General features: G+C 41.9%; 1 protein-coding gene across 1 annotated transcript in view; it reads right to left on the minus strand.

Moving 5' to 3' along the window:
• elfn1a (extracellular leucine-rich repeat and fibronectin type III domain containing 1a) overlaps window positions 1-27,655 on the minus strand; it is a 160,965-nt gene that overhangs the window by 49,229 nt on the left and 84,081 nt on the right. Inside the window, exon 2 of the mRNA XM_056261674.1 lies at window positions 20,664-20,727. The gene's annotated coding sequence lies outside the window, so the exon portion shown is untranslated. The remainder of the gene's footprint in view (window positions 1-20,663; window positions 20,728-27,655) is intronic.

A 27,655-nucleotide genomic window follows, 5' to 3' on the forward strand; every position in this document is an offset into this window, starting at 1 on the left:
CAATGGCAGATGGTCAGACATCCCTCTTTAGAGGTGTGGCCTCGGGTTTATACCGTTGTTGTGCTTACAGCCTAAGACAGGGTGCTCTCTTCAGCTTTAAACCATCCCATTGTCCTGAGACTACAGTGTTTATCAGCATACTTGCCTCTAAATTTGCATCTATTTGCAACTGAAAGCTGAAGCAGTTGGAGCAGATTTCCTTCTGTGACTAAAATAGCATCTTGCATGTGTAGTTAGGGCTATACGAGTTTGGCAAAAAAATCAAATTTTTCTGATAAAAATTGTGATTTTGTTCCTTCGTCATCTTCATTTTATTTTTCGTGAAGCATTATACGGAAGCCCTGAACCGCAACGTAAAAAAAAAAAAATCTGTAAAAGATTTTGAGATTAAAGTCGAAACATTTCGAGATTAAAGTCGAAATATTTCGAGAGTACGAGAATACAGTCTTCCGTAGAAGTTGCGTGTGTGCTTGCCATTGTTTCACATTGCCGCACACACAGGCATTCATAATGGTGCACAGCGAGTGTTTCACACTGTGTGTGTGTGTGTTTGTGTGTTTGTGTGTGTGTTTTGTTTCAACAAAAGGAAATTCAACAGGTGCAAATTTACCAGCATTAGGCTACCATTATAGGACGTTATAAAATATACTGCGCCGGAATAGACTTTAGCCTATAGGGAAACCACCCCGGAAAACACTTTTCAGACTGGATGGAGATATCCAGCTTTATGAATGAATGAATGAATGAATGAATGAATGACTGAATGACTGAATGAATGAATGAATGAATGAATGAATGAATGAATGAATGAATGAATGAGACATTTATATAGCACTTTCATATTCAAAGCGCTTTACAATCATATCAGAGAATCTCTCCTCAACCACCATTAGTGGTTATTAAATCTGAGGAAATCACGGGATCCGGCCAAATGATTGGATACAGAATGATGCACTTCAAATGTATCCAGAACGTATTTACGGTGAAGAGGGAGACAGAGCGGTTACTGTTGTGTTCTCGACCCAGATAGTTGCCTAGACGAGCACGAAAACACCTCAAAAACACTGCCACATAAAGTTTGGACCAGATTGTGATACCTACTCCGGCGGCGTCTGTGCGCTCGTCTATAACGTCATGGTAATTCTTGTTGGTAGATTAGCACCTGTGTAGAATTTTGTTGAAAGCCCAGATAAAAGTAAAAAGCTACTATTTTGTGTTGATCCATGGCAGTTCGACTTCACAAGTGCATTTCTTTACACACACGCGCGCGCGCGCTCTGAGCCAGTGGACACGCACTGTTATGAATGCACACATTTCTATGGAAGACTGTATTATCGTAATGTTTCGACTTTAATCTCGAAATGTTTCGACTTTAATCTCGAAATGTTTCAAGATTTTTTTTTTACGTTGCGGTTCAGGGCTTCCATAATTTTGCTTTGCTTCAGCTATGATAAAATATCAACAGCGTTTCTCAGAAATCACATACTGCACCTTTAAATCACAGCCTTTGCGATTTGATAATTGCACTAAGCCATTTTGTGATGTCTTTATTTACAGAGATTTATAATTAAGCCATTAGTATACACTGATTTCCTGAAAAGTGTAAACACTGTGTCTTTGTGGCGCTTTCAAAACATTGCTCTGTGGGGCTCAATCAATGGCATGTGGTTGGGACGGGGCTACCCGTTTGATCAACCAATTGTAAATGGTAGGCTTATTCAGGAATACCTGCTTGTAAACAATTGTTTTATTATTATTTTTTTTTATTTTTTTACTGTGAATTTTCAAGTTTGCTATTGCTAGAGAATTTACACTTTAAACATGAACACTTCTTTCATGGGCCTCCCCAAAAATCTTTGATTATCTCATCTGTCAGCACTCTTATTATATTGTTAGATGATCTTTCTCTGAGGGGGGAGGGGGGGAGGGACATTACATTTAACATTTAACACTTAATTTAATATTCAACAATAATATTGATCTGCCTGCATTGACACTATTATACAAGAACTGAACTGAGCTGGACGATTACATCACGGTTTACTCCAGAGCGACTATACATAAAAAATGAACTAAATTAATAAGTTGTTTTTTTTAAACAAAAATGAAACATCAATGAACTTACTTAAGCTGGACTGTGACGCTATTTTCTTCTGGAAACACACTTTTTTTGCATTATTTTCCTGTTATCTCTGTAAAGCTGCTTTGAAACAATCTGTATTGTAAAAAGCGCTATATAAATAAATGTGACTTGAATCTGAAAGCAGTGACTGCAATTAGTGGTTATTTCCCTTTCAGCGGGCTTTCCGTTCATTTGAAATGAAATCACAATATAAAATACAGCCAAATATGATACTGATATACATCTGACAAACAGATGCAATATTAATGTTTATTTACAAATCTAGCTTGACGGAACCTATTCAAATTTATGAACTATTGCACTTAAAGCAAGACATACTCCCCTGAGCCACATCAGCTCATGCTCAGGAGGTTAAGCGTCCCTAAAACTGAAATCCTACAACTGTCCTGTTTCACTCAATCACTTCACTCGGGAAGAAGACAGAAAGCATCCAACGGTCACACTGAGACAAATCTCCCTATAAGTCATGATTTTTGCTCAGCAAATGAGAATGGAAGAGGGAAAGTAGGCCTGAACAGACTATATGCACAATTCTTTCCACATTTTATCACATAAACAACACAACTTCTTGTGGAGTTCAGCAGGCGCAGATTCCTTGAAGGCTGTGATGAGAGGACACAGATGAGAGCTCAGTGTCTATGGAAGGGCTCCATGTGCTCATCAGCATCGGCAGTGAGAGAAGTCACACTCACTGTAATGAACATGTGACAGCTGCCTCTCAGCCTCGACTCACATTTATTTTCTTCATCATTACCTCTCTAGGCCCGAGTGAGCCTCGATTAACAAGCAAGCTCTAATTACTCTAATTATTAATAGAGCAGTAAGGCAGCCGTTTGAGTCTTACATTGGGATGATCAGCATCTCATTGGAATCTTTGTTTTATCCTGCCATGCAGATGTAATGGGCAATACAATATGTAGATTTCACAAATAATGTCACAGTGTAAGCTGGCAATGCTGTATAGACCCCTTTTCAGTTGGTAAACATGGTGACGTTTTTTGTGGGCGGAGCTTCGGTGGAGGCAGAACGATCCCTCTGGCGCTTCACTAACGTTAGTTTGCAAGTTTTGTTAGCTTGTTTTTTAACAATCACTGGAGAAAATCCGATTGTATCTTCATGTGCAAGGTCACTCAGTGTCCAGGACCACGATTGTTATTTGCAAAAGTTAATTTTAACGGACAGAACCAGATTGGCTGACCCGAACTGTACACGCTCACTCAATGCATGGACGATCTGACAGGATTAACGTTAACGCTACCTCCGGTTGAGTGGCCTGACTTCTACACCGATAGAGAAACCGAGCGTAAAGAGAAACTGAGGGCATATAAATCTTTAGATGCCTATAACTATGTGCTGAATGGTCATGTACAAGCCTTGTGTGTTACGATCCGCAGTTCTGACTAGCCAGCGCCGAGAAGACGACAATGTAAAGAGTGACATTACGGTGCAATTTTAATGATGTGAATATTTTCTAGAAATAAAAATTCCAGATACAGCATTTTCATTTTTCATTGATTCTTGCACCCAACAACACAACAAGATGACATTTAATAATAATAATAATAATTTAAGCTCCTTATTATGTAGCCGAATCTGTGCTGGTTTGTATTAGCCGCCTCCAATTGTCCATTTGTTTTGCCTCCAGCTAGCGCTGTTACGTAACTGTGACGTCGGCGCAAAAGGGGTCTATACGCACGTCCTGATTTTGCCAAGTTAGATATTTTGTTGATCCTGGAACAACATTCCTGTCCCAAAATGTAATCCTTTACCCCTAAACCCTAAACCTAAACCCTAACCCTACCTATAACGTATCCCTATAATCAGAGTGAAATGATAGGTAAATAACACGTGACGTAGAAGCACCAAAAGCTGTGTTCACAGAAGCAGCGACATAGCGACGCGATCCCATTCATTTCAATGGAGAGCTGGCAACACAAGCGCCAGTGACCGTTGGCGACAGGAGCCCAGATAGACCGGCATTTGCCCCTTTTTTGCAGAAAAATATTCGCAATGGCAGAGAGCACTCGCTGTTTCTCGTTCATATTTAGTAAAAGGCATTTATTGTACTGATTCCATTTATATATTTTCCTTCTAAAATATTTGTTTGTAGCAGCAAGAAAACTGATTTGTTGTCTACAACATGGAGTAACATCCGTGAATGTCATTCACAAACATTACTAGGCAACCAGTAGGGAAAGCCCACTAGTGACCTCACCGCCAGCCACTGGCGACATGCAGCGACAGTCGCTTGTTGTGTGAATGCAGCTTAACCCATGGTTATAAGCCTAAACTTGATATAAACTGTAAACTTGTCCCTAAAATCTGATTGGTTGGTTGGAATGTTGTTCCAGGATCAACAAAGATGTTGATCCAGGAAGTAACATGTTGTACTGAAATCAGGTTTCATATTGTACCGTTACATTCTTACGTCAAGTTACAAGTTGAAAACTTCAAAAGCTGAAAACAGCACCAGAAATTAGAGAACAGAATGAGACAGTTATAATATCAAAAGTTAGGCACATGCATTAAATAAATATGATGACACTGGCATATTTAATTAATTTAATTGATTAAACACAATAAAATCAACTTATTAATTCCACAAATTCAATATTCTATACACTTCAAATGGTTTTAAATGCTGTCAATTCTAGTGAAATATTGAATCATCCCATTTAGATATATTAAAGTTTATATGTTTCTTAAGAATTTGTGTTGCCCTCCTCAATGACTGTTTATAGTCTTTTGAGCTAGTGGTGCACGAATCTGTGGTTTCCAAAGCTGTATCTTGACAAGTAAAAACTAATATGTCTGCTCGGCCATGTCATGCCTCTAGCTCTTCCGCCGGTGCACTGTTCATTTGGACCATTTGGAAATGGCTGTTGCCGGGGAACCGGCCCACGTGAGAGCTCCAGTCTACACAATGGTTGACTTCCCTCTCTGCAAAGTGTGTTATTAATTTCTGAATGCAATGCAATAGGAGTTAAATAAAAGCTTTGCTTTGTGATCACCTCTAAATTTCTAGATTTGTTAAACAAAAAAAAACAAAAAAAAGAAGTGTTTTAAAGGCTGATCTCAGATCTACTACAGTAATCCATTCAAATAAGTCTGAGGATAAAGGCATTAGACACTCAACAAAAGCATGCTGGAAACTACAGGGACTGTGTAGCAGTTTCATTATATATATACATTGAAACTGCTATATATATATATATATATATATTGTGTATGTGTACACATAGTGCAATTCTTGGTCTAAAGAGGTTAATGCACACAACTCACTTTACTTTTAGAAAAAACGGAACTCTCATTTCAGACCAAAAACAGCTGCATACTCAACACATGCATCAAGGCGTTACCAAACGAACACAGATTAATTTGTCCTGAACGGACATAACATTTTCCCCTCTCTGGGGGGTTCAAATATGAAAGGTAGAAACATAGTCCTTCAGGTAATCAGGGCGTGCCCTCGCGCGCACTGGCCGTGGAGGACACACAGCTGAAGATGAGGCGAACAGTGGTGTGGAGGCTGGAGACAGGGGAAGCGGCGATGGTGATGGGGGTACTGGGTGTGACAACGAGGGAGTATCTTCAGGCTGTGCGGCTGATTGAGGTAAGAAGTCCTCCTGCTCTGCTCTGGGTGGCATTATGTCCCCGCTGTTCTGAGTTGAGGTTGCAGGAGGTGCTGGCACCTTCTGAAGGCAGCTGGCGTGCCAGCGGGTGCCATCACCTATAAGGTATGTGGCTGGTCCCAGTCGGCGGAATACTTGCTGTGGATTGGACCAAAATGATGCCATCTTGTTCTCCCTGTGTGGTCGGCGAGCTCTCACCCAGTCTGCCACAGTGATATCTGGTATCCTAACCCTCTTTTTCCTGTCAAACCACTGTTTCATCCGCTTCTGACGGCGGGTGACTGAGGCTTTGACTGGTGTGAGTGTGTTTTGGACTGCAGTGGGGCGGAGCCTGTCCAATGGTAGGTGTAACTCCCTACCCAGCATGAGTGAGGCCGGGGAAACCTCTGTGGTTGAATGCTGGGTAGCACGGTAGTGTAGCAGTGTTAGACGTATGGCTTGTTTAAAGGAACAGCCCTGAGCCTGATGTGCTCTGATGCCATTTTTTAGTGATTGATGGAAGCGCTCCACCCCGCCGTTTGCCTGTGGGTGATACAGGGCTGTGCGGATGTGTCGAATGCCCCTGTTCTCCAGGTATGAAGTAAACTCCAAAGATACAAACTGTGGACCATTGTCGGTGGTAATGGTCTGTGGAAGGCCCCAGCGGGAAAAGAGGGACTCCAGAAAGTCCACAATGACCTGGGAAGTGACAGAGCCGGTAGTGGTCAGCTCAGGCCATTTGGAGTGTAAGTCATACACTACGACCAAGAACCGCTGATAGTGGGGGGCACCGTGGATCTCACCGCATATGTCTAATTGCAGATGCTCCCATGGCTTTGAGGGCCAGGCCAGAGGTTGCAGGGGTGGTGGGGGTCGGCGGCCGGTTTTTCCACTCACGAGGCATGCTGGGCATTCTTTAACGAGAGCCTCAATGTCTTTGTCTATGCCTGGCCACCACACCAGGTCGCGGCATCTCTGTTTAAGCTTTACTATGCCCAGGTGGCCCTCGTGTGCCATGGCCAGCACGCGGGCGCGAAGAGCCCGTGGAATCACAGTGCAAAGCCCACGTGCCACACATGTCTCATTCCAACAAGAGAGCTCCTGCTTGACCCGAGAAAAGGCCAACAGCTCCTCTGGTAGTTCTCTTGGCCATCCCTGACGAATGTAGGTGCAGAGCTGGGAGATGACTGGATCCTGTTCTGAGGCTGCCTTCAGTTCCTCTAGAGTGACCGTGGACTCGAGCGGAGTGTGTAGCATGTGAATAATCTCACTTTCGATGTGGTTGACGCTGGTGGGTGGGGCCTGGGTAGGAACTGACCGAGAGAGAAGGTCTGCAACGACATTATCCCGGCCCGGGGTAAACTGAAGAGTGTAGTTGTATTGGCGGAGGCGGTCATACCAACGATGCAGTCTCAGCGGCTTGTGACCGGTGCCTGTAGAGGAGAGCAGAGCTGTCAATGCCTGGTGGTCTGTTCTCAGCGTAAACTGGCGGCCATAAAGGTAGAGGTGCCATCTCTCGCAAGCCCACATGCAAGCGAGTGCCTCCCGCTCCCCAACTGAGTATCTTTGTTCGGTTTGGTTCAGAGCACGGGAGGCAAATGCCACAGGCCTCTCCACGCCATTCTGTACTTGTGATAGTACGGCACCTATCGCCATGGCCGAGGCGTCACAGGTGACCAGGGTGTGACTAGATATGTCAAAATGCGCCAACACTGGAGGTGAGGTAAGTTGAGCTTTTAGAGTTTGCACTGCCTTGGTGCATTCTAGAGACCAGACCCACGGCTCATCTCTCCGAAGCAGCTGGCGCAGTGGGGCTGTTATGGCCGAATACTGGGGCATGAACTTCATGTAGTAGCCCGTCATGCCCAGAAATGAAGCGAGCTGGGAAGCCGAGGTTGGTTCGGGAACGGAGAGGATGGCCTCCACATTAGACTGAAGGGGAGAGATGCCCTCAGTGGAAAGTCGGAAGCCTACATATTCAATGGCCGGCACCGCAAAAACACATTTGCTGCCATTGAGGGTTAAACTGTGCTTGGCTAGGGCTTCGAACACACTTTGCAGCCGACTGTCATGGATAGCAGTAGTAGCACCATGTACCACCACATCATCAAGGTAAATAACCACACCTGGTATACCAGCCAGCACTGAGGTCATGACCTTTTGAAAGCAGGAGGGGGCGGAGCTAAGGCCAAATGGCATCCTCGTGTAGCGGAAAACACCGAGGTGTGTAACGAAGGCCGTAAGGTTTCTGCTTTCAGGGTGGAGGGGCACCTGGAGATAGACCTCTCTAAGATCCAGTTTTGAAAAGACAGTGGAGCCATGAAATTGTGCCGTGAGCTCCTCAGACGTGGGCAACGGGTATCTGTCTGGGATGACTGCTTTGTTTACTGCACGGAGGTCCACACAGATGCGCAGAGCCCCTGTTTTCTTTCTAACCACAACCAAATTCGAAATCCATTGTGAAGCATCAACCGGCTCAATGATACCGGCATCCAGCAGCCGCTGCAGCTCAACGGACACTCCATCCCTCAGGGCCAGTGGAATACGGCGCAGTGGCTGGACGACTGGAGTCACAGAAGAGTCAATGAGGGGTTGATGCGCGAAGGCAGACAGACAGCCCATCCCTTCAAACAGTGATGACCACTTCTGATGCGGTCCGGCAGCGACAGTCATGATGGCAGCCCCCCCTGTGTCAATGAGTGAAAATCCCAATGCCATGAACAGATCCAGCCCCATTAAATTCGCCCCTCGTCGGGCCACATTGAAAACAAAGGAGGGCAAGACCCTAGTGCCATAGCTAACAGTCACTGTGATGGACCCCAACAGGTCAATTTGTGAGTCCCCATACCCGTGTAGGACAGCAGTGGGCGTAGACAGTGGACAGAAATGGAAGAACTTATGGTATGTATTGGCATTCAGGATGGAGACACTTGCGCCTGTGTCTAACAGCAGGGGAATACACACTGTGTTAATATTCACTGTACATGACTTGAACTGCATGGGCCCCGATGTTACATGGCGAATTATGGTGGGTGAACCACGGGGAGTGTGTCCATCCGACCTGGAGGGGGCAGAGCGGCACATTTTTGCAAAGTGATTTTTTCTTCCACAGTTACGACATGTTTGGTTATTAGCTGGACAGTTCTGGGCTCTGGTGGCATGTGTGTTTGATCCACAGTTACCAGAGGAAAGCTGCCTTTGACGCTGACGCAGCCCTTGTTGTCTTGTGAGATGCATGACTGAGTCTGGGGCTGTGTCTGGTACATCCAAGCCAGCAGATGGCTGCTGCTGCTGTTGCTGCTCATGTGACTGTGCACTTATGCATACTGCTTGGCTTAATGATGATTCTGTCCGTGTTAATTTAGCTGCACATTCAGCTGCACTTTCAATTTGGAATGCAATGGCAACAGCCCTAGCTAGTGTCAAATCATCTGATTCGAGTAGTAACGTCTCCCTGATTTTAGACTGTGTAGTGTGCTCAATCAGCTGATCTCGTATCATCTCGTCCGTCAACGCGCCAAATTTGCAATGGCTGGCTAAACCTTTCAAGTTGGAGACGTATTGATGGACAGACTCACCCGGGAGTTGATGTCGTTGTCTAAACAGAAACCGTCTCAATAAAGCACTCTGTGGGGCAGCAAACTGATCTTTTAAAAGTTTAACTGTCTCTGCATAGTCTGTATCTGTCCCGTTGCCGGTTAACGTCTCCAGTACACGTTGTCCCTCGACTCCTAAACAGTGCCTCAGCAAAGCTGTTTTCCGAACTGCACTCACGTCGGCTAGTCCCGTAGCTTGAAGGTACGTTTCAAAAGACTGATGCCAGCGATTCCACGGTATTGTGGGCTCACCGGGAAGTGCGAGGAAAGGAGGTGGAGGAGGAAGTGAAAATTCAGCCATCCTCGTCGCCAAATGCTGCATATAAAAAGGACGCTGGACAAGAGGTTAATGCACACAACTCACTTTACTTTTAGAAAAACCGGAACTCTCATTTCAGACCAAAAACAGCTGCATACTCAACACATGCATCAAGGCGTTACCAAACGAACACAGATTAATTTGTCCTGAACGGACATAACAGTTCTGTTGTGACAGTCGGTTTTGATGGAGCATTTGGTTGTTTATGACCAAAAAAAAAATAAAAAAAATGAAGCTTTATGAAGCATGGTCTACAAGATCCATTACTGGTCACATACTCTGAGCACTGCTTGTTGGTAAAATGTTTATCCTACCTCTCTCTCTCTGACAGGTGAAAAGGATTGATGCACTTAGTAAACCTCAAATAAATCACAAGGTCATTGCCATGCCTCAGTGACCTCTATACATACACATTTATGTGTGGAAACACTCATGTGTCCTCTAGTTATAGCAGTACTCACTGTTTATCAGCTGCTGCAATTTTTTTTTTTATTATTACAGAAAAGTAAATAGACTTTTCAAAGTAATAATTCTGGTTAATTTACAATATAAATTAAAAATCTAACTGTCTAAATCTAAAAGAGAATACATGTAATTTTTACTGTGTGATATACAGTAGTTTCTTGATGTACCTATTAAATTACGGGAAAACCATATACTGAATTTAACAAGCCAATGTGTATACTATATGATTTGCCTGATAATTTATTGGGAAAGAAGCTCCTGCATTAATCGTCACGCTAGATTATATTTCTTTTAATTTTCCCATTTTGTCAAGTCAAGTCACCTTTTATTCATATAGTGCTTTTTGCAATACAAATAGTTTCAAAGAAGCTTTACAGTGATACGTCTTCAAAGTGAAGTCTTCAAAGACAATTGTGTCGTCATTCAGCTCAAGTCAGCTCAGTGTTGATTCAGTTCAGTTCAATAACTGAAAAACTCATAAATTATGAAATGAGTTAAATTCAGCTATAAGCAGCTCTACAAAAGACAATGGTGTTGTTATTCATTTTATGTCAGTCCAATGTTGCTTCTGTTCAGTTCAATAACACGATGTTGCAAAATTCATCAACATGGGTATGCATTGATGTCACTTTCCCGCCGGGACATGTCCCCTCAGCTGGATTAAGTGGCAAAACATCCTGCAACATGACTGGCTTGAGTAGGGGAAATTGCGAAAACGAGAGTAAAACACACAATTATCTGCTTAAATTAAAAGTAGTTGGACTCGACAGTGATCCTTATAACTTACCAAAGAACCAGTCGATGGACATGGACACATGGCCAGAAATCGAGTTTCCTGACATTTATATGTACATGATTTAGGAAATACATAAATACGCTTTATCTGCTAGACAACACTATAAATACAATATAAATAGATCTAAATACATGTCATTTTTACTGCGCAATATAGTTTCTTGAAGTAAAATGTATGAATACACTTGGGAATCTGGATGATTACTAATATCATTTTTATATCTCATCATATCACACAGCCCTTACATTTTTTAGACATTATGACTTTCTGTAAAGCCGCTTGGAAGCGATGTGTATTGAGAAGTAATATGTAACATACATTTGACTTCACGCTTGTTTGTACCTCACGACAGGTTATGTTGGCAAAATTAAAGTGATGAGGACATCAATGGATATTCTGGTTGTTTCAGAATATTTTGTAGAAACAAAACTCCGCTCACTGTGACATCATGTGCAAAGTCAAATCAGCTATAAAGACATTGTTTATAACATCAATACCATCCTATTATGGTGAAGGTCTGCCAACCGTAGTGTCTAGTTTATTATAAATACATGATAATAAAAAAAAAAACATTACAGTTCACCTCTTATCATAGGGGTTCATTGGGAGACTTGCTTTAAATAGGCTCTGTGGAAGTTGAAGGAAGTTGAAACTGCATGCGAGATGATAAGCTATCACGTCCGTGCCGGTTTTGGAGATGCAATTGGCTTTTATTAATCCTCTCTACTTTCAGCTAGGATTGCAGAGAGTTTTCTAAATGTAAGTCATTAGAGATGAACAATTGCTTTAAGCTGATGCAGCACGTTGTACCTCTTTTTCATGCCCCACATAGATTAAATGATTGTATGGCAGAGCTAATGGCCATGGCTGTGGGAGGGATGCCTCTTCTCAGCTGGAAATAAAAATGATGACATTTAAGAAATGCGTCCGACTGATTCGTTGAGATGAATAACATTAGTGGCGCAACAGAAATATATTTACCTATTCTGGAGATGTTAGGCTTCAGGGGTTTTAAAAAGTCACACAAGACGCAAACACTCTTTATGTTCCAAATCATTCCACATCAAAAACAGTGTTGTGCAAAGAAAGTAGAATGATATGATGTGAAACAGTCTGGAGTTTCGCTTGCTCAATGTGAAAGTGATAGTGAGCGAGGGCCCAAGAGGCAAGGAAGAATATTGATGATGTTCTGAATTACTGGGGAGAAATTAATCTTGAGAGCTAGAAAGCTTCAGATGAGCAATAAGCTACAAGCAATAAGCTACAAGAGGCCGTGTGTTACAGTGATTTTACCACGGGGTGTTTTGGGGCATGATGTGAAGCCCCTTAGCCGTGGTAAAAATCACAGGCCTTGCTTTTGAGTGGATTATTGGAACAATAGCAACATCAAAAAAGGCATCAGTTCACTATATAGTTAAATAGTCCTCAAAATCTGAATAAATGATTAATCCCCCAAGTAATATGCTCATTAGGAGAACCGGCAGTTACCAAGCAATATAGCAAATTGTCAGTCTGTGCATTAGTGGTAGGGATTTTTTGGTGCTTCTTTCTGCAGGTTACTCAGGTGTCTTCATAAGTGAGGGATTTGAATCATTAATTTAACCAATTCACACAAAAACGCTAGAAACAGTCACTGAATCATTAATCAAAGATATGTTCAGGATCGTAAACAAGTGACTGTCTTTTTGGTTGAGTTGTTGAATCATTCATTCAACTGATTTGAACAATGAAACATTTAGTAGCAAACCTCTATACTGTGGGTTGCTCTGTGTTGAAACAGTATTTTCGTTGGCAGAGCAAAAACAGACAAAGTAACTGGCAATATTGTGTCTAAATTTGTTTATTAAACTGTTTTATATACCAAAATCATGCTGCCTCTTTGTTTCTCCACAAATGTTGTTGCTAGTTCTGATAGACAGACAGACAGACAGACAGTAGATAGGTAGATACGGTAGGTACTGTAGGTAGATGTTGGATAATACATAATAACAACAGTCATTAAAGACATTATTTCCTTTGTGCATATGGAATGGCAAAAAAATAAATGTGAATCCCTTTTGTTCAGGAGGAGAGACATCCGTATAGCAGCGAACTCATGGTTCAGGAGAGAACTAATGTGTCCCAATGCCAGATATTGTTAAGTTTACATTGTTTATAGGACTAGAATTCATAAATTATTGAATACATGACCAAATCATTCATTTTCACCACTAGAAAATATGAATATGATAAATCCCGGGGCTCTATAAACAGGATTCCAGACAGACAGTACATTTTGAATATCTGCCTCAGAAATTCCCCTCACAAATGCCTTGCATCATAAGGGAAAACTGTCCGTCAAATCAAGCTGTCTGAATACAACCTCTGAACGCTCTCTCCCATCCCATCTCTCAATAACTCTCAAGTAATTACTGAAATCATTGTAAACTTTTGCGATTTTTGTTAGATTTTGAATAGTAATTCCTTCCGATGGATTTGGTAACACTTGAGTCATTACTAGTGTGTTACCATGATCTTCACTTTAGAATACTGATCCAAATAATTAGTAGTTCCTTTAGAAGGATGTAGTAACACTTGAGTCCTTACTATCCAAAACCTTACAAAAAAAATCATAAGCTTACAATGTCTTCAGTCAATATTAGGGAGCCTGGATGCCAGCCGAACTTAGCCCCGCCCACAACATTTGAGGATGGGAAGTTCGCTCTGGACTTGATCCGTTGAGAAGCAAGTATGCCCGAACCAAAGCTGTTCGGACCAATCAAAATTTCAGGGCGGGCTTTATACGATGATGGACAGATGATCAACCGTAATGTAATCATCCACGTCACCAAAGAGCACTTGGGTTGAATTTGTTTACAACAAAGAATGGCTGCCACTGGAGAATTGAGATGTGTAGATTCAGCCATCGCGTCTGTTATAGAAGCTGTAGACAGTGCATTCATTTTAAAAGAGGAACAGAGAACCGTGATCAAGGCATTTGTCGATCCAATTGAGTGCAGAGGCATTTTATTTCCTGTTTCGGTTGAAACACGCCCCATAATCACAGCCCAACGGAGCAGTATCAGACTCACATTCTGACTAGCATCTGTATGACGACGTCAGGCTAGAGTTATCATGCTTTTCACTTTAGCATACTGATCTAAATTTTGAGTTGTTCCTTTAGAAAGATGTAGTAAGACTACATAATAAGTCATTACTAGTGGGTTACCATTATCTTATATACATTATGCATTATTCATGTTAATTATGAAGCTGTAGTAGTTATAGTAGTCCTCTGGAAGGTATGAAAAAAAAAATAGTAGTTACTGATTAGCTAATAGTGAACTACCACATTCAACTGAGCGCTATTACTTAGTTTCTTGTTAAGTGTCACCGGCCCACCGGTGGGCCCAAATCCATTACATTTTTAAAACAGTAATATCCTTTACTAAACCTAAACTTGTCACATGTCTGTCCGGTCTTGTGTTGCACATGGGTGTTTGTTATGTTGAGCCATGTGCTCTCGTCATTGTTTGACCCCTCCCTCTTGTTATCTGATTATTGGTTTATTTGCTCCACCTGTCTGTCTCGTTACCCTCCTTGTTTGCCTCCCTATTTAGTCTTCCTGTGTTTGCTGTCCTGTGCTCGTTCGTTGTATTTGTTACGTTGTGTTTGTGCCTTGCCTTGCCTTGCCTTGCCTTGCCTTGCCTTGCCTTGCCTTGCCTTGCCTTGCCTTGCCTTGCCTGCTTTGTTGGATGTAGTTTTTGGTTTGTTTGTTTTTATGTTTTGTCTTTATTAAACACTTTCTCGCTCTGCACCTGAATCCACGGAATTATTTCCACACGCATCGTGACAGAACGAACGAGCCACATGTGGATTCAGCGGAGCGAACTTTGTCCGGCTGAGAGGGAGAATGGGATCTCTCTTCTCAAATATTTCTCCCTGTGTGCCCAGAGGAATGAGGAGAGGAGGGCAGCTGAGTCTTCCTCACCGGTCTCTCCTGGAATGGGATCTTCGTCATCGGATCAGTCCAGCGTTGGGAATCCGTCTATGGGTTTAACCAACTTCGAGTCTGCACAGATCCGTCAAAAGGGAGGGAGAAGGAGAAGGAGACATAATCCGTCTGCCCTGTCAGAGACTGTTCACGTCACGTCTGCCCAGCGAGAGACTGTTCACGTCCCGTCTGCCCAGCGAGAGACTGTTCACGTCCCGTCTGCCCAGCCAGAGACTGTTCACGTCCCGTCTGCCCAGCGAGAGACTGTTCACGTCACGTCTGCCCAGTCAGAGACTGTTCACGTCCCGTCTGCCCAGCGAGAGACTGTTCACGTCCCGTCTGCCCAGCGAGAGACTGTTCACGTCCCGTCTGACCAGCGAGAGACTGTTCACGTCCCGTCTGCCCAGCCAGAGACTGTTCACAACCCGTCTACCCAGCCAGAGACTGTTCACGTCCCGTCTGCCCAGCGAGAGACTGTTCACGTCACGTCTGCCCAGTCAGAGACTGTTCACGTCCCGTCTGCCCAGCGAGAGACTGTTCACGTCCCGTCTGCCCAGCGAGAGACTGTTCACGTCCCGTCTGCCCAGCCAGAGACTGTTCACGTCACGTCTGCCCAGCCAGAGACTGTTCACGTCACGTCTGCCCAGCGAGAGACTGTTCACGTCACGTCTGCCCAGCGAGAGACTGTTCACGTCACGTCTGCCCAGCCAGAGACTGTTCACGTCATGTCTGCCCTGTCAGAGACTGTTCACGTCAAGTCTGCCCAGCGAGAGACAGTACACGCTCTGTCTGCCCAGTCAGAGACTGAGCACGTCCAGTCAGCCCAGTCTGAGACAGATCCGGAAATGCCCATTTGTGTGGCCGCCAAGGCACTTACGGACTATTTAGAACGTCTGGCGCGGATCCTGGATATGTCTGTATCTGCTGTTTCCGAGTCAGAGCCAGTGTCTGCTGTTCCAGAGCCGGAGCCAGTGTCTGCTGTTCCAGAGCCGGAGCCAGTGTCTGCTGTTCCAGAGCCGGAGCCAGTGTCTGCTGTTCCAGAGCCGGAGCCAGTGTCTGCTGTTCCAGAGCCGGAGCCAGTGTCTGCTGTTCCAGAGCCGGAGCCAGTGTCTGCTGTTCCAGAGCCGGAGGCAGAGCCAATGCCTGTTCCAGAGCCAGAAGCAGAGCCAGTGCCCGTTCCTGAGCCGGAGGCAGAGCCAGTGCCTGTTCCAGCGCCAGAGCCAGTGTTTGTTTCTGTTTTTGTGTTTGTTCTTGTAACAGTTTCAGTTCTTGTGGCTGTACCTGAGCCGGTGTCCGCTGTACCTGAGCCGGTGTCCGCTGTTCCTGAGCCGGTGTCCGCTGTACCTGAGCCGGTGTCCGCTGTACCTGAGCCGGTGTCCGCTGTACCTGAGCCGGTGTCCGCTGTTCCTGAGCCGGTGTCCGCTGTTCCTGAGCCGGTGTCCGCTGTTCCTGAGCCGGTGTCCGCTGTTCCTGAGCCGGTGTCCGCTGTTCCTGAGCCGGTGTCCGCTGTTCCTGAGCCGGTGTCCGCTGTTCCTGAGCCGGTGTCCGCTGTTCCTGAGCCGGTGTCCGCTGTTCCTGAGCCGGTGTCCGCTGTTCCTGAGCCGGTGTCCGCTGTTCCTGAGCCGGTGTCCGCTGTTCCTGAGCCGGTGTCCGTTGTTCCTGAGCCGGTCTCCGCTGTTCCTGAGCCGGAGACACCACCACGGCCGCCCGAGGGGTCTTCACCGCCCTGGCCGCCCGAGGGGTCCTCACCGCCCTGGCCGCCCGAGGGGTCTTCACCGCCCTGGCCGCCCGAGGGGTCTTCACCGCCCTGGCTGCCCGATGAACTTTGTTTCGCCCCGGCCGCCCGAATTACTCTGTTTCGCCCTGGCCGCCCGATGAACTCTGTTTTTCCCTGGTCTGTCCCTCCCGTTCCCCCCCTGGTCTGTCCCTCCCGTTCCCCCCTTGGTCTGTCCCTCCCGTCCCGCCCTGATGTTTCCTTACTGTCCCGCCTTGGCCTAATGGAGCGTCTGGTAGCCGCTCCGTAGGGAGGGGGTTATGTCACATGTCTGTCCGGTCTTGTGTTGCACATGGGTGTTTGTTATGTTGAGCCATGTGCTCTCGTCATTGTTTGACCCCTCCCTCTTGTTATCTGATTATTGGTTTATTTGCTCCACCTGTCTGTCTCGTTACCCTCCTTGTTTGCCTCCCTATTTAGTCTTCCTGTGTTTGCTGTCCTGTGCTCGTTCGTTGTATTTGTTACGTTGTGTTTGTGCCTTGCCTTGCCTTGCCTTGCCTTGCCTTGCCTTGCCTTGCCTTGCCTTGCCTTGCCTTGCCTTGCCTTGCCTTGCCTTGCCTTGCCTTGCCTTGCCTTGCCTTGCCTTGCCTGCTTTGTTGGATGTAGTTTTTGGTTTGTTTGTTTTTATGTTTTGTCTTTATTAAACACTTTCTCGCTCTGCACCTGAATCCACGGAATTATTTCCACACGCATCGTGACAAAACTAAACTTGACAAACTATATATCATTTGAAAGCGTACAATCTCTAGTTTCCATATTTGGTGATTGATTTTCAAAATAAATTACAGAGGAGCCGTAATTTATCAATTTGCAACAAGAATATTTTCATACTCCTAAGGCGTGTTTAGACCTTTATTTTGAAATAGTGATGAACATGAAAAATCATGAAAAAAGGGTAGAAACCTCAGTTTGTTTTCATGCCAAGAGTTCAAAAGATAGCATCCATTCAATTATTTTAGAAAAAAAAGGTCTGATTTTTTTTTTTATTTAAAGAAAAAAATGATAGATTCACCATTTGTTGCAGGAAGCTATAACGCACATACTTGTTCTTTTTATGTGTTTCTTAGAGGTTCAATTCATATCAAAATCTGCCAAACTTCTCATATTACTTCTGAATAGGATGTCTACTTCATAAATTGTATGAAAATTTTGGAAATAATGGTTCAGATCACTCAAAACACATATGGAAATGGAGGCGCCCTTATATGGGCAGTAATGGAGTCTGGTTGTCATCTAGTGAAAACGTTTGGTACTGCGCCCAAACAAAATCTTACTGAAAGCTCATTTTTTTAGATATCAACCTAAAATTTGAAACACAACTTGTTCAGATTTTTGGCTTTTTTTCTCAATTTATTTCACTTCTACAAAAATCTGCTAAATGTCTTCTTTAAAACAAGACCAATCTTACGTCTATATTCCAAAGCATTCTTGAATTACAACCATTTAAGTTCGAAATGTGCATTTTCATGTATACTCAAAAAAAGGGGGGTGACACTTAAGGGGTTAATAGAAGTTACTGGAGTGTTAATAAGGCGTTACTCATTTGTTCCTTATTCAGTAATGACCGAACAGTATTCTAAAGTGTTACCAAATATTCCTAATATTTTAAATGTTGTATTGAAAGTAGGCCTAGCTAATTTTGCCTGTTGAGACAGGCCTTCAGAAGCACCTGTAAGAGCTGTGTTTGTGATGTTTGAGTTGGGGGAGGCGCAACGCACGAAAGGGGCGTTTGCTGTATTTTTGTAATTCCACTAGTTCCACTAGTGTTGCAGAAACTACATACTACTCTCTAGCAACAGCATTTGACACAACAAACACAATTCCGACTCCTGTCGAATGAATGCTGTAGATTAATTTAAACTTGTACTGAACCTGAACATTTTCTTTCAAGTATTTATATTGTTCTCATTCATAGGGTTTCGTGTTAATGAATTGTCCCGTCACCCTATGGATAATCAGTAAAGAGAATGCATGGATGTTAATGAATTGGTGCATATTAGGAGGATTGTCTAAGCTCAGTTCTCTCCCCTGTGAAGACAAGCAGTGTAAAGCAGCATCTAATCTCTTTGGCATTGCCCCACTGACAGTCAGGGTTGCGTCAGCCAGTGTGAACTAGAATGAATGCACCAAGACTAAACCGACAAATTCGTGCAAGAAGTCAACACACGTGGTTGCTATGCTGTCAGTGAATAGCCTCAGAGGTGGAACGGTGCAAGTGCATGGTGTATAGAGAAATATCCATAAGAACTAAGCAAATTAAACTGCCTGGGCTATTCACTGTGATCAAATATTAAAGATCTTTCATATTTGCCACTTAATGTGATTTATAAGAACACATCAAAGGATTGGCCCGTTCTTACTAAAATTAAGTTGTCATAACGGTTTCTGTAGACATCCATGCCATCGATCTCTAGAAGAGGGCAGAGGCTGTCAGCTGTAGATCCAGACTGTGATGATAATTAAAGTCTAACTGACAAAGATGATTCAAAACATGAATGAAAATAGATCTGAGTTTCAGCATCCTCTATGTGGCTTTGAAATACCATATTATGATATTCATCTTTTTTTCAGGCACTGAAAGGTCCAATGATCAAGCCTTCATCTTTTGGAAAATAATGAATTTTTAAACATAATGACACATTATATTCAGGTGTGTTTACATAATTTTCTTTTTGAATCATTTGACATTTTGTAATTATGAATTTTCCAAAGGTTTCAAAGCTGAACTGAAATGTATCTTGAAACAGCGTCTTATAGAGTCAGTGGTCCATTACACTAAAAAACAGTGGCCATGTATGAATGGTCAGGGGTAGGTCATTCGTACGAATTCATTACCAAATGCGTATGAATTCGTACGAGTGAATTCGTACGAATTCATACGCATTTGGTAACTCGTAAAATATGTACGAATTAGCAAAAATCGTACGAATTTGTACGAGTGAGGTCGTATGAATTAGTACGAATTAGCCACCTCGTAAAATCCGTACGAATTGCCGTGAGATCAGGTTGCAACAACCCCTAGTCTTGGAATAAACAACAAACTTGCCAAATTTATTTTCTGTGGACTTTAGGGGTCTGATAGACCCAGCTAACAGGGGATGTTTTCAGAACTTTAGTTAATGTTGTGACAAGGTTCTCTCAAAGTTATGAAAAAAATGCTCTTCCAGTAATGATAATTAAACATTTTTTCAATATTAACTGGTCTTTAATAATATTAGTTAAAAAACATTATTTATACATTGCTAATGCAGCATTTTTACCTTTTACCTTGCAAACATTTTTTTTTATGTTACTTGTTCAGAGAAGATTTAAATTAATGTTCCCATAATGTCGGCAAAATGCTAAAATGGACTAAATGTGCAAAATGCTAAAAGTAAATATGTTTTTAAAACATGTTAAAAATGAAATATTTGTAACAGTTTTTAAATGAGAACATTTAGAAATAACGTTGTTTTTTTACTTAATGGGAATGTTAGCAAACCGTTCTTATAGAACATTTTTGTTAGCATGGGCAGTGAAAATGTAATAAAAGATCAACAGATTGACTCCAAAAGCCACTTTTTTATCATTTCTATTCCATGCAGTACTCATCTGCCACAATAATGTAATGTCTTCGAATGATAGTCTCTTGAAATTGTTAAGGCAAACACTGATATATGCAATTAACAAGATTATTTACTCAGTACATCATGCAACAAATTTGATAACATTGTATCAACTGACAAAACTAGAAATGAAGGAAAAACAAACTAACAAGGAGAAACAAACTAAAATCATCTGTTATCACTCTTCAAATGTGAGTATACATTCACTCAGCGTCTGAGAGCCTCTAGACATCGGAGGAATAACTGAATGTAAAGTCTTTAAGCTCACAGTGCTGATTTAAAAAGGGGCATATCCAAACAGAGAGGAGGACACTGGGGCTTTAGAGCAGGCTCTCGCAGTGCCACTATTCAGGTCATGGAGCCATTCCAAAATTGACTTACCCCGGTTAAACTGTCTAGTGATCGCATGCATGTCTGAGATCCACCACTGGTAGCTGGCCAGTCCCTGTGGGAAAAAAAGGAGACAGAAAAGACGTCACTTTGTGCATTAGAATGTATAGGAGCAATGACTTTGCCTTAGACATCAAAACAAAAGCGCAAAATGTGAGATGGACTTTCATTGTGTAAAGCCATTTACTAATCTTTTTCAACTGTCAAAAAAAATGAATAATAATAATAATCAAGCAGCCATGGAAATCCTATTAGCGCTACTTCTCATGACTTGCCTAAAAAGAAGAACATGAGACAAATAATATTAATAGCAGCTCTTTTCAGCGCTTTTACTTTTTTCGTGATGAGTGTTTTACCCATGGATAATTCCTCTATTTATATCATGCAATACTTCATGCCTTTAGAAATTAATATTCACTGCTCAAAAGATGCAATGATATGCTATGCAAATAAGATGACACTAATGAGTTAGCGATTATTAACACTCCATTAATTCAGTACGTCTTTTTCTGTGAGCTCCGTGCACATCCAGAGTGCTAATGAATGTTCGGCATATCCAACATAAAGACAATTAATTGTGGAAATGGAAAAACAGTCTACAGGAAGATGACTTTTAAACATACGAGAAAGTATGAGAAGCCTGAGTACAAGTACAATTTAGGTACAGCTTTAAAACCTACAAGAGACAGTCTGCTAATGTGCAAGAATGGATTACTCAGTGTTGCTATTGTTAACTAAAATGAAAACTATTCAAAATGATTTTCGGTAAAATGAATTAAAATTTAATTTAAATATTCGATGAAAGTTGGCATGAAACGGAAATTGTTATAGTCTTTTCTTCCCTAGCCTGACGTACATCAAAGTGAAACGGCTGCTCGAACCAAAATAAATGTAGGGCAGGACTTGATTTTGTCCATTAGGAATTGATTGGTTGTGGTTTTCTATTGCTGTGATGTCATGTGAGTTACAGGTCGCCCCGCCCTCACGGCAGTAAACACATCATCAGAGAAGAGAAGAGAAGAGATGTCACTGCGAGAGGGAGGGGAAGTTATTTTGATTAAAGATTACGAGTGCACATGAATTTAAAAATCATAATGATGTAAACGGATAAATTATTTATAAAAAAATATATATATACTGCAATATTCCATAAAATATATAAATTGTCCATTTTGATTTCATGGTGACTTTAAACTTAAAACACTGTAAGAAAAAAAATCAATATATAATCTGATTAAGAGATACATGTGATTTCATTCAATGGAATAGGCTACGACACTTCTGATGTGCAAAGTAAACAAGGAACATAGCGTCTACCTGAGGATTAATAGAGTTACTCTATGAATGTTTACTGGGCAGTCTGACAGTTGTTAGACTGAAGCTGTTTTAAACCAGAATGTGTCGCCTGTTGGTAGTCTCGGGCATCTGCCTGAGGGGAGCAGCTGAAAGTTATGTTCTGGGTCAGATGGGTCTTTTTAGTATGTGTGGCGGTGTGTTGGGAGTTCATGGATTCAGCTGAGGGGAGATCTGTACTTGTGACCTTTGAGGTTTTAGTGAGGATGCTTTCTTTCTTTTTGTTGTTGTTGTTAGGAAGTCAGCAATGCCTTACCACACACTGATAGACAATGTCAGAATCTTTTCCACAATAGCAGAGTAAAATCGGACTAGAAGGCCTTAGTTCAATTAGGACAATTGCGTAGCTTTTGTAAACATGCCTTAGAAAGAAAAGAAAAAACATTACTGCCAGTGCAAGTTGCTTTCAGTTAAAACAGCTCAAACATTCATTTTAGTCTGGGACAAGCTTAAACCTGGTCTGTGAAACCGGGGGTAAGTGTACTTGCACGGTACAATTTCAGTAGAAATTACATTTAAAGAAGTCCTATAGTTTATATAATTCAAAGACAAATTATGAAGAGATTATGAAATGACAAAGATCGCGTCTTACTTAAGTGGGTCAAAATAAGCACTCTAAAGTTCAGCTATTATATTGTATTTATATACATTTAAACAATAATACATTCTAATTTAATTGAAATTAAAATGCAGTTAAGTGTCCAAAAACATTACATTCAGTTTGCACCAAAGTATTTGCTTTTAAAGTATATTATTTCCACAAGTACTCTTTTGAAAAGTATGCTAAAATGTACAAATATTTCACAATGGAATGACCATTACAATAGCAAATTCAACAGTTATTTTTTTATTCTTGAATTTGGAAAAGTCTTCTAACACCAACACTCCACTAATTACCATTACAAATTATGTTTGTGTTGCTTTTCATTAGTACTTTTTTTATCTTTAATAGCTGACTTGTTGACTCATGTTCAATGCACTTCACAAATTCATATCAAGCAGTGCAAGGGTACCAACACTGTTTGAAATTAACTTCCCATTGAACTTTTACAGGTTTGCACTTGTTACGACCCTGCGCTTCCTTTTCTCGCCTGCTGGTGGTGGGATGATTGTACACCTCTGTTGAATAATCTCCTCTGATTGTGGAGGGGATAAAAGATGGGACTGATCCAATCAATGGCACTTCTCCCCGGGGATCGGCAGTCCTCAGGAGAAGTCATTAGCTCGAACCGTTTTGCTATATCAATATTTCCTCACCATTTGGATTATTATTTTTCCCCTTTTATTTAAACCCGAGACATTGTTGTATTCTTTTTGTATTGTAGTATTTCCTTTGACACTTCAATAAAGAAACTTGCAAGTCAAACCATCTGTGCAAGTGTTCCTATTTTATGTTACGGTCACAAACAAGCTGGCCGTGACACACTGGCAATTGTGATTAGCCACTAGCTTTTGTTACACTGTACAATCAACTGCAAAAAAAAATCAGTATTATAATCACTACTATTATAACTGTAAATACGTGAAAACATATAGGCCTAGTTAGTTTAAAGTGTTTCTGTATTTGAATGTCTCTTTCGCCTATGATCAGCTTTCATTTGCTTATATAGCATTCACACAAGACTCCTCTGAAAAGAGATCTCAGGATTACACCAGTATAGATAGTACCGAACCCGGAAAAAAAAGGTTTCCCATGGATATCTCGAGCACTGCAACTGTCAATAAAGCACTGTTGATGTGGTCTAATTAGCTGGTCAGTGTGTCATTTGCATTCCCTTGAAAGGAGTCTCAGGCAGCTGTCATTTAGCAAAAGCCTGTGAAACCCCAAAAGCAGCGGAACCCAGAGCTCCGCAGAGACGGGGTTCATGGATTTGGGTGCTATTCTTTTAGTTACTCATCATAATGAGTCCATTTAGCTGGTCAATGAACCATTTAATGGCACAGAGCAGGCTTTGGAAGCACTGCGTCCTTGGCAGGGCAGATTTTGCAGCTGCCCTGGCGTATGCTACCTTTAACCCAAACTGTGGCCTCTCTCAACAACCCCACCATCCATGCCATTCCATATATGCGGGGACCAAGAGCAGCTCCAGAGCCTGTAGCACAGCTATGTGTGCAAAACTGTATGGAATATAATGTGTGGTTTAATTAATGAAAGTTTTTATTTATTTTACATTTCCTTTAATGTGTAATATAGCTATTTTTGCAAGTAAACAATCTATAAAATCACAAGGTCCACGGCAAAGGGAGTTAATCCCTTCAACAGAAAACACTCGCCTTGCTTTGTTTGTAGTCCTGTCATTATTTCCATGATTTAGCTACATCACCATGTTACACATCTGCATAATGCCCACCTACTGGCCACACTTAAACAACAGTTGGGTAAGTGATTTAGCTTTGTCTAGTAGACCTCTTGCATGGACTTTCAATACAGATGCCGTTACCATAGATATAATACTGTTTGCAGCTGCTCATGAAGCTTTGGGACCTGAAAACCAATGTTGAGGGATGTTGCATTTCTGTCATACACCCTAAGCGGTTGACCAATCACAACAGACTGCGCTTTTCATAAAAGCAGGCTTTAAAGAGACAGGTACTAAAACAGAGCATTTCCGGCAGAGGGTGAAAAGAGGTGCTGCAGCAATGTACAGTATGAGAAAAATAATGTGTTTGTTTGAACTTTAAGGGGCTGTTTCCCGGACTGAGATTAAGCCTAGTCCTAGACTAAAATGGCATTTTAAACCAGATTAAAGGGACACTCCACCCAAAAATGAAAATTCTGTCATCATTTACACAGCCTCAAGTTGTTGCAAACCTGTATGAGTTTCTTTCTTCTGCTGAACACAAAGCAAGATATTTTGAAGAACGATTGGAACTTTGGCACCATTGACTTCCATAGTATTTTTTTTTCTACTATGGAAGTCAATGGTGCCAAACAACTGTTTGGTTCCAATCGTTCTTCAAAATATGTTCCTTTGTGTTCAGCAGAAGAAAGAAACTCATTCAGGTTTGCAACAACTTGAGGCTGAGTAAATGATGACAGAATTTTCATTTTTGGGTGGAGTATCCCTTTAACAGAAATCTGCTTTCTCTGTCATGGTTTTAACTTCAGATTAACATTGTGTTTCAAAGAAGACACATGTATTACTTGGATGCATAGAGGCGTGGTCAGAATTATTGGCACACTTGGCAAATGGGAGGGGGGAGGGGGGAGGGGGGAGGGGGGGGGGGGGGCGCATATATTATATGTCTTACTTATTCAGATTAATACAGTTAGTTTTAAATTAATCTTGTTTATTTCAGTTCAGGACTCCATAGTCCAAGTGTTTGTAATCTGTACTTAATCTTTCTTTCAGAAAGCCATTTTTTAAGCCACGACTAACTATTCTATATTAAGGCCTACTCCCGGCTTAATTCAAACCCTGTCAGGGAAATCACCACAATATCATGTAAATGTATAGCAGCCCCCATTCCCCAAACTCAAACCATTTCCAAAACGAAAGCCACTTCATGGCCATCTTAAACGTTTGCCTCATGTGCTGTTGTGAGAAGACTCTGACCTATATGTGATGTAAGCATGACAGGGAGAGCCGTCGAATGGGACGGTGCTCACAGGAGATCAGACCCCATATGGTCCTGAGGAGCATATCACCGGCACACTAACCATGAGCACCGCAGCAGCCCGTGCATCATACTGCCGCTCAGCTCTGATTGATAGCCTCTGTTCAGCTGCTGACAAGGGAAGGAGGCTACTGCGTATGTGGGAAAAAAATAGACCCGCCATGGTCCACTTTAGCTTTGCCGCAGCTGCTTCAGGTTAAGAAAACAACAACAACATGGCAAATGCATGTCTTCTGAGTCCTGGGTACTTGAAATGCATAATGGGATCACCCTCGGGTTAAATATTTGAACTGATCTCCTTCATTAGGAGAGTAAGGATGTGTTTACTGCAGACAATGGCCATTGATTTCATTCATCAATACTGTTAATAGAAATGTTTATTAATGGCATGTTATTTATGAAATTGCACAACAACTCCCGTCCTACAAAGAAACAGAGCTAAATGATTTGTTTCTTTACATTTATGACTTAGCACTGATGCCAACTGTACAGAAACCTCTTAGAGGGATTTTCCCTGGTGCATAAGCATTACTCACAGGCTTTTGGATGATTTCAATATAATCTCATTATCCTCAGAATCCTGGTGCTCCTGACCTTTGGAGCTGTTGCTAAAGTCTGGAACTCCCTGGGTAGAGGCAGAATTTTATGTTAAGAAACTGTACTGGACCAATGCACATTTGCCCTCTTTAGCACTTGCTCTCTGTAACAGAGCAGTCTTGGGTAAAAAGATACACGTTTACCCCTCAATTAACAGTTATTTAAAATTCTATCCATCCTCACAGATACAAACAGGGCCTTGTTTCAAGGTAAAAAGAGCATGGGACTAAAGAAGAATGAGGAAAACTATGAACACAAGGAGAAAAATATGAAGGTCGTATTTGTTTGGAGCGAACTGACAAAGCCTTTTTATTGTCAGTGTGTGTCAGTGTATTTGTTCCAAAAAGAAGCCAGGCAAACCCAAACAACAGAGAGGAAATACACTGTCAGATGGGCTTTATTGACTTCACTGCTCGTTCCAGTGATGTTGAACTCTGCATGTGGTTATTATGAAATATACAGACCGTCTGTTTGCATATAGTAATGTATTCCACATATTAATTAATATATTCATTAATTATCTTACTCTCAGTACAACTCAGTAAGCACCAGCAAAATAATGCTTTTCTGTAAAGGCAAAAAAACAAACAAAAAAACATCCATGAGTGCATGGAAGTAGAAATTGTACATATGGTTTATTTGATTACTCTAATGCAGATACTTTTATCTAAAGATCGTTGTGCTTCTGTCATTTAAAAAAAAGTTATTTAAAAAAAAAAAAAAGATTTTTGTCTATTGTCTTTGAACCTTTACATGGCAACATGGAACAACTAACTGGCTTATGCTGCGGTCACATTGGCATAATTTCAGAGAAATATTGTGTGCAAAAAAAAGGTCCATGGTCAACATGTGTATGACAAAAGTCACTTTCAAATCAAGCAGCTTTCTGTTGGTCAGTGCGGCAAATTCGCTTTAGCAACTTGAACAGGAGTTCAATTGGGAGAAACTCCCAATTGCGTGGATTCCTGTTGGAATGACTGGATTTCGCCCTCAAGGTTTTGTTGAATAACGGTAAATGTGACCGCACCAATAGGCCCTGTTTACACCTGGAATTAAGATGCGCTTTGGTCGATCGGATCACAAGTGGACGAGGGAAACACATTCCTGTTTACACCTGATGTTTTAATCCATCTCTTTTGTCCACTTTCAATCACGTCCGCCCTGATTTCTTCGAGTGGAAGGTAAATGTATGGTTTTTTTTCCACATATTTCGATCTAATGGACAAAACAAGCTCACACACTTTACATATGAGATGACAGGAAAACACACGGAGAGCATCAGCTTTTGTTTCTCCTCTGACAGCCACAAGACCATGCCAAATGCAGTGAGAGTGCGTGTTAGAAATCAGGAATGGTGAGATAACATTGTGATTGGTATGTTTCCATATTAAAGGTTCTCTAAGCGATCCTGGGTG

This window comes from Rhinichthys klamathensis, unplaced genomic scaffold, assembly GCF_029890125.1.
Source record: "Rhinichthys klamathensis goyatoka isolate OS25496 unplaced genomic scaffold, OSU_Roscu_1.1 h1tg000184l_1, whole genome shotgun sequence".
In the NCBI taxonomy this organism is placed as follows: Eukaryota; Metazoa; Chordata; class Actinopteri; order Cypriniformes; family Leuciscidae; genus Rhinichthys; species Rhinichthys klamathensis.